At 38.4% G+C, this 16,006-nt stretch overlaps 1 long non-coding RNA gene across 1 annotated transcript; it reads right to left on the bottom strand.

Moving 5' to 3' along the window:
• Positions 1 to 3,076: 3,076 nt before the first annotated feature.
• Positions 3,077 to 12,308, bottom strand: LOC115307456. Its single transcript, XR_003915784.1, has 3 exons — positions 10,424 to 12,308; positions 5,730 to 5,948; positions 3,077 to 5,621 (listed from the first exon to the last, which is right to left on the bottom strand). It is a non-coding gene; the product is annotated as an uncharacterized LOC115307456 (long non-coding RNA).
• Between the last annotated feature and the right edge of the window lie 3,698 nt (positions 12,309 to 16,006).

Below are 16,006 nucleotides of genomic sequence, written 5' to 3'. Positions count from 1 at the left end.
GACACACAGGGGGTTTAAAATAAAAACTTGCAAACCTGTGATACTATGCTTATGAAAAAATTATTAATTCTTTAAAGGTGCAGATACTTTAGTTAGTTGCAAAAAGCAGGTAGAATTAGGAAATTATATTTGTCTTATTTATTGCTAACTTCTTAGCTGTGGCACCACCTTGTGGACGGTACTACACGGAGTGAGAACAAATGGCAATGAAAACAACTAAAACAGGCATTGTGGAAAAACAACTACAGTCACATATGATTTGCTAAAGCAGAGTAAAATAACAAAATAAATTATTTCTAAAAATCCACTTATGAAATAAAATGTATAATAAATACTGTCATCAGGGTACTCAGTTGTCTTTGCAGCTTTTACCAACTCTTCTGTACAAGCCAAGAAAAGGGGCAGCCTTCAAAACTAATTTTGTTCCTTCTCAATTGACTAACCAGCAGCATCTGAACCCCAGTTCTGTTGTTTCTGTATAAGCAGACATGACTTTTGCAACTATCCCAAGCAACGAGATCTGCAAAGTCAGAATCATAATGCTGAACACATGGAGAAAACCTCAGGTCCTGCTCCATAAATGTAAACTCAACAGTGAGATTGGTGTCTAAGCTAAGCCAAAAGAAAAATAATCTCTGACAAAGATAAACTGGTGGGTCTTTCAAATGCTCACTGAAATACAAACCAAACAAAAATAAATTTAAATTCCAGTCTGTTGGTCATTAGATTCCCAGAACCTTTCACAGTTGAGGTAACAGGGTGTTCCTGTTATGAACACTCTATCTGCTGTACATCTAAAAAGATGAAACAGCTTATGCTACTAAGTTTTTTTCCCTTGGGATATTCATACAGTAAATATTACAGTTATTTTACTTTTTGTACTCAGTAATAGCCTACTATAAGTGCACTGTTAGGAAAAAATACAGGGCTTTCAAACTCTTAGTGATTATTCTTATAGATTGGCTGTTGTTTTCAATTTAATTTAATTATTTATTTCTGAAAAAACAAGGCATTGGCTACTCCTTATTCACACTGAGTGCAGAGATTCTCTTTCTCCTTAGACATCATCAATGTAATTCTATTCCCCATTGCAATCAGATGCATAGTGCAGACTTATTAATGGCCTTAGATGTATCTGGATGGAAGTTTTCATCCAGAAAATTGCAGGAGCAGTTACTGTAAACACAGGGTGAGTGACACAGAAGAGACTGAACCGAGTCTATTCTTATATTGAACTCAGTTTATAAAAGTATCTTATTTCTTATTTTTTTGAGCACATGTAAATGTTATTTTTGTGCCCATCACATTCAACTGATTTGCTTTTAGGAAAGAAGCTAATAAGCTGTGAGGCAAAAATAGCTTTATATCTCCATAATGGTATTTTCTCCAGAGACTTGGAACTCCCTTGAATATTTTAATTATCTCTTTCCTAAAAGTCAACAGAGTAGCATGGCACTATATTAAAATAATTTTCTTTGGGTTTCTGCAAGAACTGATTTCTTGCTGAATTAGCATATCAACCAGGAAACCAATTTCCCCAGCATCAGTGACCTTATGTCACTTTATGTATTACAGAAGTGGTTTCAGAGGGCTGCAACAGTTTAAAATTATTCCCTATAAACCCACTTATTGAACTGACACATGCAGGAGGCAAACCCCTGAAATTATGTTGCTAATCTACACAGTTTAGAGGCAGATTTCTGCATTTTCAAATGTTGCACCCACTGACACAGAACCGTGGTGGGTATTAATAGAAAATGGGATGGAACAGGCAGAAATTTGGTCAGGCTGGAGAAAATCCTGTGAGGGAGTGAACGAGTGAAAAAGCAGCCAGAACCCCCAGGGTAAGACCACGGGGTACACAGCCCTTGTGTGGGGGAACAGAGGGGGCTCCTACCACAGGGAGAAGTGGAGAAAGGGATCAAACCTTACACATGAAAGTTTCAGGGGGTCCTTTAACAAGAGGAGAATTTTGAGGTGACATTCAGAAAGTCTGCAAAAAGGGATGGATAAACCTGGCCTCCTCAAGCCCAAACGCAGAACCAATCTGGTCTACAGAAAAACAAAGTGCACAAGTCTCTAGCTATCAAAAGACAAGGTAATATTATTATGTTATTTAATACTTTTTTTTGGGGAATGAAAGTTGCATAAGCTTCTATGCTTATTAGACATTAGATTTAATTTCCCTGAGAAATGGGTGACTTGGAGCTAAGTCAGGCTTTTATAGATGAAATAGGTTATACATTTATAAAAGTAAAACAGTACAAGTAGGAACTGCTGCTAGAGGTGTCAATTTAAAGTAATACTGTCCCCACCAAACCCCCAGTCCCACGCAGAGACTGTAGAGGAGCCTGAATCAGAGGAGATATGCTGTAAAAGCATTAAGTCAGGGAAAAGTGGTGGCAGAAGACAGCAACTTATGACTAAGTGTATTTGACCTTCATGTGTTATTTTTGTCTGAAGTCTCAATTTTGTGGTTTTGGGATGGGCTCATCCATAGCAAAATTTGACATCTTCTAATAATTATCAGAGGTGCTATTTATACATTTATGTCTTGGTCTGTCAGTCTCAATGTGACTCCATGTATTGATAAAGAAACAGGTTATTTACTTACTGTTTCACTTGCTGAAGTGCAAACCCAAAATCCAATCAAATGCTTTATAATCTATTTATCTCCTAATTCCTTGTGCAACATTTCTCATTTTCTTGTTTTCCAGTGTGCTTTCCTTTTTATTCTTAGAGGCAACATGAAAGACAAAGAGTTTTCAAAAGGAGGAGGATCTGGGAATTCTCAAAACTGCAAGTTAGTTTGTTGGCATTTTCATGATGAAAAACCACAGGTGAATCTTCTTACATTATCTTTGCCTTTCCACATAAATCACGTTGTTTTAAAACTATGAAAGTCTTTTTTGAATTTAATCTTTGTTCTTATTGTGAAGGTGCTGTAAGAATAGTTACAAACTAAGTGCCATAGAATATGCAATGCAATACATATTTTGATTTTACCTTGCTCAAATTATGATATTCTCAACTCCTTGAGACATAGTATGAGCTTATTACTGAATATGTCAAAATACATTTTAATTTATTAATATCAGTACTAGTAAGGAAAGAAATTGCGGAACAAATCAACAAATAAATTCTGCACCATAAAGCTCCAAATATTAATTTCTAAAGTATGTGATAAGATTTTACAGAGCAAGATTAAACTAAAATATGCGTGCTCAGATAGAGAGAGGTTGTTACCATCTGCAGTCCAGCTGAAGTGAGAGAACATTATGGGTATTCAGTGTCATTAAGACCCAAGTCATGTCTATATTTGTATTTTTAAGCGAAATATCACTCTGATGAGACATTCAAAATACTTAGCAGCTCTCATTATGCCTTTTCTGGGCCTCAGCCATCTGGATGGATTTCTAGGGTCACAGCCTTTGCTCTCTTTAGGATTCCTAAATAATTGAGTTCCAGTTAAAATGCTGACAAGACATAACCAAACTGCTTCAAATATTCACAGTCTGGAAGCACCTCTGGAGATCATCCAGTCCAAACCAGTCCAACACAAAGCAGAATCACCCAGAGCAGGCTGCTCAGGAGCTCGCCCAGTTGGGTTTTGAGTATCTTCAAGGACATCAACTTCAAAACCCCTTAAGGCAGCCACATGACAGGTGCTCCTCTTAATCATCTTCACGGCCCTTTCCTGCCCTCACTCCAGTATGTCCATGTCCTTCCTCTTGTGGGGAGCCCAGAGCTGGGCACAGCACTTCCACTGAAGTCTCACCAGTGCTGAGTAAAGGAGAATCACCTCCTTTGATCTCCTGGCAGTACTTTTCCTAAAGCAGTCCCGGATGCTGTGGGCCCTCTTTTCCAAGACATATATGTTTACAGATATAACAGAATTTTAAGGACATGACAAGTTTTATATTTCCAGGGTCTGCTATCTATCAGGGCAATACAAACTATATTACTCTGCTAATACATGCTTTTATGTTAGTATCAGGGATTGTATTTATGTTCTCATTACATGCTTTTCCTAAATAACTGGCCCATTAAAACCAGTTGTTTGGGATGACTACACAGTGCCTTGTAAAAACATCTGTGCAGAGACTGCTAAAGGTAACACTGAAAACTAAGTGCAGATCAGGGCATCTTTGTAGGAATGAAGGCATCCTGGAAAACTGCAATTCTACAGAATAGGAATTCTCAATTTCATCATGTTGTTAGTGTTAGGACCTAAAGATAGCAGATTAATTACTATTATGTTTAACTCATAGATAACCTTTTGTAGCAGTAACATCCAGCTCATAAACTTCCACAGTTTCCAAAGGCGCTCCACACTATATCAGAAGCCAAAAATCCAGTTCTCCCTAATGTATTCCTGAGAACCTTCCACTTCCTCTGCAGCTGCCACAGTGTAACTGTGGACAATCCACTTACGTATTGACGATACACAAATTTTCTGTGGAGAAAAGTCCATAGATTTTCCAGTGGGTCCTCAGGCAGCCTAAAGAAATGAGACTTCTATTAGATTTGTTGTTTGTCTTGGCAAGGAAGAGAGCAACCTTGTTCTTGAAAAATCTACATTTATTTCCCCATCTATAAACAATTTTCATCAGTTCTTCCATCTGCAGTATAAGTCTTTGTTTGGCAAACAATTGCAGTGTTTCTTGTTATACATGTCAAATTGTTTCTGTTCTGCATGAGCTATGATGACTTAAAAGACGAAAGTTTCATGTGGTGGAAGGAGTTTGTTCCCTCTGAATCCAGTAGTGCCTTTATTGCCCTGGTTGGCTCATTATTTCTTTGCATTTCTCATAGTCTGTGGCTGCAGAAAACAGGAACAATTAGGTGAAGCAAAACTCCTTGCCATTAGTGACATACCAGTACACGAGCCAATACACAGTCTAGCTAACGTCCTTTCACCTTCTGGAACAGTTTAAAGCAGGATGCAAAATATTCTTCCAAAAATATACAAAGTAATTTCCATCCATTTTCCTATAAAGCTATGCCAAAACCCTGGGAAAGCCTTTTGACTCCAGCCTACATGCTCAAAAGAAAACTTAGGAGACTGGCAAAACCCCACAATATAATTAGGACAATGCTGGGACTCAGATTAACATTATGAAAAGCAAACACCTTTCATACCACTCCCAGTTCTCACATATCCGTGCTGAAGTGACATTAAAATTCAGATGCAAGGAAGCAGAGTAGCTCTTCCCAAAACAACACTAGATTGGTCCAGGTGGCCACAACCTGCACGATTTTTCATAGACTGACTTTCCAAACTGCCTCATAGCTGCCTCTTGGTCTCAGAGATGTTGAATATCTTTCTCAGCTTTTTCCAATGCAGACCAGATGTTCTATTGTGATAATTCTCTCATGGGCCTTTTCCATTTTGACTCTCCATCAGCTAGGGATCCAAAGAGACATTACTTGAAAAACAGGAACCATAAAAGAGCCAGGAACTTATAAATTAAAACATAAACATTAATTTGTTTTCCAAAATACAGATGTCTTTTGTCAGTTCAAGCCTTGATCTCTCCACCAGTTAAAGGCAGCAGTTGTTCTGTGGAAGCATGCACTGGAAATTAGCCAACGGGCATTAACTTTTGGTTCTGATAGAACTGAGGAAAATTTGAAACAGAAACACAGAATTAAAAGTTGTGATAGTAATTACTGTCTGATAACATTTTAAAATGCTCATGACATTAATACCAGAAAAAGTGTCTTACCATAAGGAACTGTAAATTACTGAAGCTTTTGGACAAGACTTGGAAGAGTCTGGAGCTGTCTTTGATGGTGGCAGAGGCCTTTCCTTCTCCTTACCTCATTGATCTGTTAAGGCTCAAGGACAGGGATCCATCCCTGGGGAAGTGGATCCTAAGCTGGTGACCAATGCAATGGGATTACAGCAATGTGGCACCACCACAGCTCCAGAGGAAGGGACTGGGCTGGAAGAGGAAGGGACACAAAGCAGACACAGCTTTAAAAGAACACTTTCATACATTACAAACACAAGTGCTCAAGGTTCAACTGCATATATTTTGTAATTACATAACACATCAAGCCTTGTTTTCAAAAGGTCACTGAAAATTCATCTTTTTTAATGCTAAATCACTTGATATATCAGTATTATTACTATATCTTTTAACATTTTTATATCAATAAAAATTTAATATGAGAATATTTAAAATAGCAGAAAGGCTAGAGGCAACAAAAGAAAACATCTTGAAAATGTGCATAACAAGGAGATAAGGATTAAAAGTTACTTTCTTTTTTTAATATGACCTACTTGTGCACTAATTTTTTATCTTTAAAAAGTAGCAATTCACAAGTCACACCTCTTCATTCCCTTTCAAATCAATTTTATACACCTACACAATTCTTCTGACAGTGGATTACTGCAGGTGTACACTTAAATCTGGTGTTTCCAGTCCTGCTGTATTTTCTTGATAAAATCTATTAGTACAAGAGATTCATATTACTCTGCAACTTTCAGCAATTAACTCCTCTCTTTATGATACACTGCAACTGAACATTTTATCCTACATATTAGCTGTACAACAGATTGCTCTTCATGATGTGATCAGTCTCCTCTTCATATAGGCATATACAAACAACTATAATTTTTAATACAATCCACTATAAAAAGTATCACTGAATGTTTGCCCTTGTCTTATACTCCTCCAAAGACTTCTGCTTTTACCAACACTGGCTTTTTCTAGAGCTTTCTGCTCAGAATAAGGCAATTGTTTGTCCTTTATACCAAAGCTTGTCCTGTCTCTGTACTACAGGGAGCTCACTTGGTGGAGCAGGGATTCTGAGCAATCATTATTCCCTCACTGGAATAAATCCTTGCTTTCCAACACCATTTTATTACAAGCTTTACATATTCATTTTCTTTTCCCAGGCTACAGCTTCTCCTCTAGATTTCACACCATACTAATATCTGTCTGTACTCCTATAGTTGAATTGTTTGTGCTTCATTATTTAAGTGCAGGGAATTCTAAGTAGCTGTTCCCACTTCATATGCTCTTCCCTTGAGGGGTGAACTACCCTCTGCTGTTCCCTGTCTCTCAAGGAAGAAACAACTTCCATGGAAAGGAGCCGCAAAACTCCTTTCATGGCTACACACTAAAAGAGATTTTGATTTTGACTGCGCATGCTGGTCCCAGCAGAATTTGCTCTGAGGTAAAATTTTAGTCCTCCATATCGCAGAAGTTCTAATATTCTCTTCCCTAAGGAGAAGACTGAGGTAAAAGCTGGGAATACGCATTTTTCTCAAAGGTTTCGCCCTAGCTCACACAATTCCTCAAAGATGTCCTTCACCAAAAATGTAGAATTCTATTCCAAAAGAGGCTTTGGATTGCTATGAGAAACAAAAAGAGTCAGTCAGGAACTCCTCAGCATCCACAGATGTTTCTGTAAATTTTTAATAATATGTTGGTAATATGCATTCATAATTTTATCTGTTAATTTATTAAGAACACTGACTAACAGTGACTAAGTAGTGACTTTTTTTGATCTATATATGTTAAAAGTCAGTAACAGTGACTTTTTTGATCTATATATGTTAAAAAAGAGTTGTCTTTATAAAATTCCCAGACTATTGAAGGATGAAAATCTAAGTATTTCGATTCAATATGAAGTAAACAGTTATTTTAAACTTGAAGTCTAACGTGGCAGATGTGCATTCACTTCTACAGATAATTTTAAGTAATAAAATTCAGACTATTATTTCCTGGTTTTGTCATGTCCACATCACAAACTTTTGTCTCTTTTTTGATCTCCATGCTTAGCCAGACATCCATTTGTAGGAACAGCAACCTCTGTTCTCCTCCCAACAAAGGGCTTGTACAGCACCCTATTCACACGCCTTAATCCTTTTTACTCTCCTCATCCCTTCCAAGTAAGCCACTCCAACCAACATTCCCTGGGTACATTGCCTTCACAGAAGAAGTGGTTGCATTTTCAGCTGGAGGTGTTTCAGCAGGGAGGCACTTCTCCCAACCCTTCCCTAGATGTCGCTACAATTTCTGGCTACTTCATTACAGTCCTAATTACTAAATGGAAAACTACCATATAGGTTCCTGTTTTCTTCATATAGAAGAAACAGAAAACTGTATCTTCAGAGTGACAAAAAGATGTTTAATGTCATACTGAAACTTGAAAACAGCTTTTAACACAGGCTTGTTTTCACACTCTTTTTACTTCCCTAACACTCTGCCTACCAAGTACGTTGGCTCATTGAGTCTGGAGCTGCTTGACCTTTTCCATTACTTTGTGCTGGAACAAACTATCTCCTCAAGGATATTTCCAAGGTTTCCAGATTCAGCTTTCATTCATGCTTTGCTATTTTCTTCTCTCTCCACAATTTTTTTCAAAGAATGCCTTTCTGCCTTTATATGATTTTGCTACCCAAAGACTCATTTATGCTACACAAATACTATAGGACACAATTCTGTGAGTTCAAGGCAGGATTCAGGCTTGTTAGTGTTTTAGCTGAATCATACTGAGTTCTGGGGACAATATCCTTGTTTCCATCCCTATTTTTCACCTCTCTGTAATTCATGTTTTGTTCCTCTGGAAATAGCCTTCAAAAAGCATATGCTGATTTCTACTTGTGAGTGAAGTTTCCATATTGTCCAGAAATATGAAGACTCTCCAGTTTATTGCAAAGACCACCAAAACATCTTCAGATTTCCTAAGTATTTCAAATCTGTTGTGCTGAAGTAGTCATTGATTGGTTGTCCACAAGATGGGGCTTCTACAACAGAGATCTTTGTATCCAAATTTAAGATTCGGATGTAAAAGCTATGAATGGCATCACAGTTGACAAGAACATATTTTCAAATTTCGGCACAGGAATGGTCCTCACAAAAGGAACTGCACTCCTCATTTCTTGTGTAAAAACGATAATCCCTCAGGAAATCAAAACAGCAGCAAGTGATTTTATCTTGTCCCTAACCCTTGCACTGTACTGGTGTACAGCTTGTAAGTCAGAGGCAATATGCACATTGCAATCAGCCCGTGGCTGGCACAGATTCTGTGTGGTCACCTACACCTACACGAGGTTTTGTGGAACTGTACACAGACCAAAACACCAAATGAAGTGCATGTGGCTTTGAGATGTTTTCTAAGTCAATATATAGCCTAACAGTTGAATTTCTAAAACAGTGTGCAAGTCCTCTGTTAAGATGATAACACTTCCAAATGAAAGTTAGAGAAAGTAGCTCCACAGAGTGTGTAATTTCTATAAACTTCCTACAAGCTGAAAGAGGGAACAGTTTGCTGTTAACTAACTGTAGGCATGCCCTTCAAAATAAATTAAAAGAAAAATATTCTTAGACACAAACATTTTGAAACATTAAAAAAATAGCAATAGACTTACATTACCTTCAGCTGTCTTGTTTCACTGTGTGGGAAGTGTTTGTTTAAACAGTATGTTTAAAAAAAGGCCTCTTTCCTCTTTTGTCATGTAAGTAAACAATCAAGATTTTTATGTCTTATAGGAATCTCCCAACCAAAACCAGGACAGACTAAGAGATTGTACAATTACCTTCTTGTATTCCTTGTCATAGTATTAGAGACATCAGGCAGACTTAATTTAGGATCATTCCTGTTTTCTGCATGATGTAGTTGTTTTCTAGAATTTTTTGCAGGAAAGACAGTATTCCATCAAACCACAGAAGTGTTTGGGCATGCAAAAGCAAACACTGGTACAAATTTCCAGCCTGTCCCTCCCAGAGGAGGCTGTACCCACACAGACTAATGAAAAAATAAAACTGAATGTTAAGAAGAAGAAACATTTCTGGCCAGAAGGTAAAGCTGATTTCCCAGAGGCAGTCATTCACAATCACCTAATACTTTTAGTACAAAATCTTCAATGGTTCCTTCTCACACTCCTTCTGTTCAGTCTCCAGTAACTTGTCTGCTGCAATTCAGCTGCCTAAGCTGTCACAGACCAGACTTTCAACAGGAAGTACAAAACAGCACCCTTCAGAATAATCATCTGGAGAAGCATAAAATAAGAAAATCTGAGTAGGCAGGAATTACACAGAGAAGGATAGGGAGTGACAGGCTTGCCAAACTGCAGTCAATGATGTATTATGAAAAAGGAAGGACACTAAGTTTGATAAACGGCCTTTTTGCACACACTAAATAATACTCTCTTTACTCAATGCTGAGGTTTTAACTGGAATACTCTGTCCAGCTTGGTATGCCACACTTACTGGAAAAGTGGATCAAAGAAAGAGACTGCAGGACTCTTGAAACATATGGGAGATTTACAAATCATGATCCATAAGGAAAGACTGAAACAAATTTCTGTAACAATACCAACAGGACACATAATGAAGAGTTTGACTTGTAGCAAGCTTACATATGAGGAGAAAATGTGAAACTGGAAGGGATTAGAACACAGTACCTGAAGCCATCATTCAGTATCCAAACAGTTTCAATGGTTTTCTGTCAAGGAATGATGAAGATGTAGATGATCTTGGGCTGGACAGAGTTGTCTGCCAGAGGGTCACACTCCATAGGTTCTCCTGAATCCTTCCATGCATCATTTGATCACTCTGTTATTGCAGAAGATCTATAGCAGCTACTGACAGATAGAAAACAGATTTTAGGCTACAGGAAAAATGGTGAAAATCAGAGAAACAGGAAGACTTAGGAGAAGGTGAACAAGAGGTGTTTTAAGTTGTGCAGCAGAATATATATTCAACTTGGACAAGGGATAAATTCTCCAATTCTGCTTCAAAGAGGTTCAAGAATTTTGGGTACTACCTTACTGTTGCAGCAACCTGAAGGCCTTGTGAGGAATAAACATTCTCAAAGATAAATGTCAAATTCGGATGAAACAGTATCATGTTCAACTTCATACCTCTCAGCAGTTGAGGTAATTCTGGCTTTTAGACCTGCTACTTCAAATATCTATCTTTTCCCATACCTTGGGCAGAATATCCCTGAAGCTGCAGTGACAGTACCTGATGACTAACAAACTGGCCACTGGTGAACTCTGGCTAGAGCTTGCTCCTTGCAGGTTCAGGAAGTACTTACACACAGCAAAAAGTGAAGACAGACCAACACTTCAAATAAAATTTAAAAATAAATTAAAGTTTAAAAGATTAGTTAAACCACAGATTTCTGTGTATTGACTATCCACTACTTGTTGAATGCCAGCCCATTATTCGAGTCCCAAAGCCCGTCAGGAGGACATGTCAGCAAGTCACACACCGGCTCAAACACAACAGTTATCCTGCAGAGCTTGTGATTTCTTAGTATTCTGCTATTGGAAATGTCACCATCCATTCCATTTTCCCAATTTTTTACCTAATTTTTTCTTACTGGCATTTTCTAAGGGCATAAGAAAGAGCGAGAATCAAAACAACACAGCAATAAAGCATCTGTTGTAAATCACCTGAGAGAAACAAAACACTGTAAACCAGCCAGGAACCTTTTGGGGTTATCTCCACATAATCTACTGCAACTAAAACCATTCCTGAAACATGTGACCTAATCGGCCTTTCAAAGCCTTCAGTAAATGAGATTCCCAGATAATCATTTTCAGTGCCAAACTACTTTTGCAGTTTGAATTAATTTCCTAATGTCTACCTTAAATTTCCTACTCCAATTCCATCACCTCTTGCCCTAGACTCACTGAACATAAAGAAATACTTTTTCCTTCTCTCTGTAGAGAAACATTTTACATTTTGGAAGATCATTACTGTTTTTCCCAACACTTTCATTTTCTTTAAACTAAACAACCCCAATTCTTTCAGCCTTTCCTCTCAGATCATGTTTTATAAGTCTCTGATCATTCTTGAAGTTGAGACTGTGGAAACACACGGTACACAGAGAAAAAGGAAAATGAACTCCTACACAAAATTCACCAGGAAGCTGGGTGACACAGGATTTGTTTGAAGAGGTTACTTTTTTATGATAACTGTTTGCTTTGTTGTTTGGGTTTTTTTAGTGCCAAAATACATGTCCTTTTTCTTCTTTGTGACGTACAGTGTAGGTGCCCCAGTGCACAGAATAGCTAGGCATTATACTCCTTGCTGAAAAAAAACCATGCTGGATCTGGGCAAAAGAGTTATTATGGAAGGCAAGTTATTTTTGCCAATAATGGAAAACTTATCCTCACCAAGATAGCATCTTCAGGATAAATTAATTTAAGTGGTACTTGTGATACCAGGATAATTTAAGCAGAAGTTTAAGTAATTTTCAGAAACATGAGCAAAATCCTGCATCACAACATGCATTTCAGGGAAATATATTAGTTCCATAATTGCTTTCTAGAGCTGCATTCATTCTCCCGCAGAAAACAATATACAGTTGTAATATATACTGAGAAATGGTTCTATGGTTCAGCTAAAATGAACAAAACTAAAAACAATCATGTGTATTTTAGAAGATGCTATGTTCTTTATAATAAGATAAATTAATTCCATCATTCCCATAATCCGATTCACATATATAATAGAAGAATGTAATTTAATTCCATTCTTCAGAGGTATACAAGGTCTTTTTTTTTCCAGAAAAAGGTTTTAAAATAATACTGTGTCCCACTAACATTACCTGAGCAAACAGAGCTATCTCTGAACCTCTGGGTGCCATGGCATGGAGAGATCACTCAGAAGTTAACTGGGCTTCTGTATATGAATTGGGAATACAATCTTATCAAGAAGAAAGATAAGACATAATAAGAGACTATAAGTGCCAGGAAAATAAGCTTGATGGAAAAGAAGTGAAAAAACTTTTCCATGCTGAGGACACAAAAAGTCTTTAAAAAACTTTTACTGAGCATAACACGTTAAATATATCCAAAATGTTGTCCAACAATAACATGACCATGGATCATGTAAAATGATGACATTAAACGGTCTTTTATCTATAAATTAGGCAATTTATGATGTCAGTCTTGCAGAGAAACTATTGGGGTTTTACGTTCTCAGTGGATTTTAGATTTTTAACTCGAAAGGGATTTCTTAGTAAGATAGTTCCTCATCTCTGGCTAGCTCATACAAGCCTTAGGAATACAGCGTTACGTAACTTGTCTCTCCTCATATCAAAAACCTACAAAATAAAACAAACTTTGCCTGCATACCTTAAAAACATTTTTTCTTGAATTTCCATTTTGTTTTGAAAAATAGATTTCACTTAGAAGACGCTGGCTGCCAAAAAGTGGTTACAACTGACCTATGCATGTCATGGTCATACTGAGATGTACCAAAACATGAACTCTGTACACTGGCAAATTTCAGACTATCCCCATTTCTATTCTGACAACAGATTACAGCCAACTGTTTAAATGTTTACAGGTGAGAAAAAGTTTCATTGACTTAGGTTGACAGGTTGATATTAGTTTGACACAAATTTTTGTATTTGCCTTCATCTTTTCTATGTGTAGTGTTTATGCAGCCCTTCACCACTACATGAATCTTTCCTTCTTTATAGGATCATATTATGGCTCTAGAAAACCCAATCTGATAACTACTTGTTCCCCAAACTAAGGAGAGGAAGTAAAAACCAGAGAGAACTGAAGCAATCAGTTAAACTGTCCCATGGTTCTGCTAGAACAAAGAAACTGTGCTCATAAATCACATCCTCTGATAAAAAAAAAAAACCACCATACAGACTACTTGTGAGCTTCCAAATCTGTATGGAACAAGGACCTCCTGCAGCATGGACAGCTCATAAACCGGGATCTGTTTTGGCTTGGCCTATACTCTGTTTGGTCCACAGTCACCTCTACTGTTCTGCACATGCAAGGATCTGTATCTGTTTCCACAAAAGCAGATCCTTCTAAACAGCCTCTGTGCTTACCAATATTATCTACAAAGAGCAGGTACAGTGAAGTCTGCCAGGTCTGTTCAATCTCCTTCAACTTAGGAATGGTGAAAACATCTCATGTGTTCTCTGGACAAAAGACTCCCATCAACAGCTTATTGATCAATAAGGAAAACTGACCTCTACCTTGACAAGCTCTTCAGTTGCTTTCTTGTCCCCAGCCTGCAAAAGAGGGCATCAAAAGGAGCAGACTCACAGCCACACCATAGCATACGCAGGGATATTTAAAAACAACATTTGTGAACGCAAGAATGTTTCCATTTTCCATTTTCTGGATCGCTTACAACTTTTGAGCTGGTGATGCAAAGCCATTATTAACAACCTACCCGACATAACAGGAGTGAATGGCCTAGAAAACCAGTGGCTTCAACCATCCCTGCTTCCAAGAATCCAGGCATGACTGGTAGTAGCTCTTTCTCATTCAGAGCTCTCACAGGTGCAGTCTGTTGTATTGCAAAGACAAACGTGAACTGCTGCTTCCTCCTTGGTCTCTGTGAGTCTGCCATGAAAAGAAGATCTCTTCTGGCATTTAACAAGTCTGCATTTTTTAAATGTGCCCAGATTTCGAGTGAACACCCTGTACCTACCAATGGGAAAGTTTTAACTGGGTTTAGCAGTTATTCCTTTTGGAGATCTGCCTCAAGGTAAATAAATGCAACGTCTATACCATGGGACCCAGAGCATATCCCATCTATGTCCTGACTGTGTATTAGGATGAGACCAGGGACCTATGTTTGCACTCTGGTTTCCAAAGAAAGGAAATCTCGGCATGTCAGCCAGCAGGGAGGCACCATATGCTCCCACAGGACCTCCTCAGATCAGGACTCCAAGCCACAGTGTGGCACATGCCTGTGGTCTACACTGAGCTACACCAATGACAGAGGCCAAAGCCTCACAGAGAGAACAAAATATGAAATGTCATCTGAAATAAAGAAGTCTTTCTAGTTGCCCATAATCTCATTCCCAATGTTGCCACTGCACAACTGAAAATACCAACTGAAAATACAACTGAAAATAGCGCTGGATTTTCACCACCAGGTTCTCACAGCAAACACTTCTGACATTGCCTTAACCTTGAAACCAGGACTGGGTGAGGCTGAATCCTCTCCAACAACTGCTTGCCCAATTCTGTTAAACCAAGCCAGCAGACTCATAGGATAAACACGCAAATGAGCAAGTAATGTAAAACAGTCATTATTTACAGCAACGCGCCATTGCAAAGCCTCTTTATCTTGAGCAACACTCACAATTCCTGCACCATTTTCAGTTTCAGTTTCCTAGAAAAGCCTGAAATCGTGTTGGAACACCATAAATGGCAGCAATGACAGATTTTGCACTGTGGTTGTTTAGCTAATCCGTTGATAAGCAGCAAAACAAAACTCCCTAAACAGCAAGAAAATGAAATCTCCAAGAAAGAACTCATATGGATAATCAGCAAAAAGTCTGTTCCCAGACTGACATCCACCAGCAAAGATTGTGGAGCCAAACTCGTCACTGTGAGTAGATACTCTGACCCAGACAGGAGGTCTGGTGCAAAGCAGGGCCGACCTGTATCAGCAGAGAACTTGCTGATAAGAAGCAGCCACACCGTACAGCTTTACAGACAGAACTTTCCAGCTGGTCTGTACCAAATTTGCTTCACTTTAAAAAATACTTCAGTTTAAAAAACGGATTTTGAAATATTTCCCATGGCATGGATCTGGAAGCCAAAGAGGGATTTTGAAGAACCATCACAGACGATAAAGCTGGAAAGAACATTTATAGGATCATCCTGTAAGGCAGTGCCATTCCCCTCTGTGTGGGTCAGGGTTGGCACACCAACAGTGACATAGGGGCATTCGCTTTCCTGAAATGTGCATTTATCTGTACTTACCTATATTTATATGCAAGTGTGAATACGTTTTTTCAGAAAGAAAAGGAGCTAAATACATGGTTTATAGTAGTATCTGCTAATCACGTAAAAAGCCTCTAGAAACGTAAAAGCAAGACGAGTGACAGCCGCTGGTTTTGCTCCACACTGGGGCTCAGTGCTCTGTCCCTACACTGGCCTGTGCCCACCGGGGTCACGCCAGGGATCAGCACAGGGATTCCCTGCCCGGGAACCCACTCGCGGGGGAACCCTTGGGAAGGTCCCTCGGCCTCGCACAGCCCACCC

Source organism: Manacus vitellinus, unplaced genomic scaffold, assembly GCF_001715985.3.
Source record: "Manacus vitellinus isolate BGI_N305 unplaced genomic scaffold, ASM171598v3 scaffold_21_pilon, whole genome shotgun sequence".
Lineage (NCBI taxonomy): Eukaryota > Metazoa > Chordata > Aves > Passeriformes > Pipridae > Manacus > Manacus vitellinus.
This window is presented reverse-complemented; position numbering and strand designations above follow the sequence as displayed.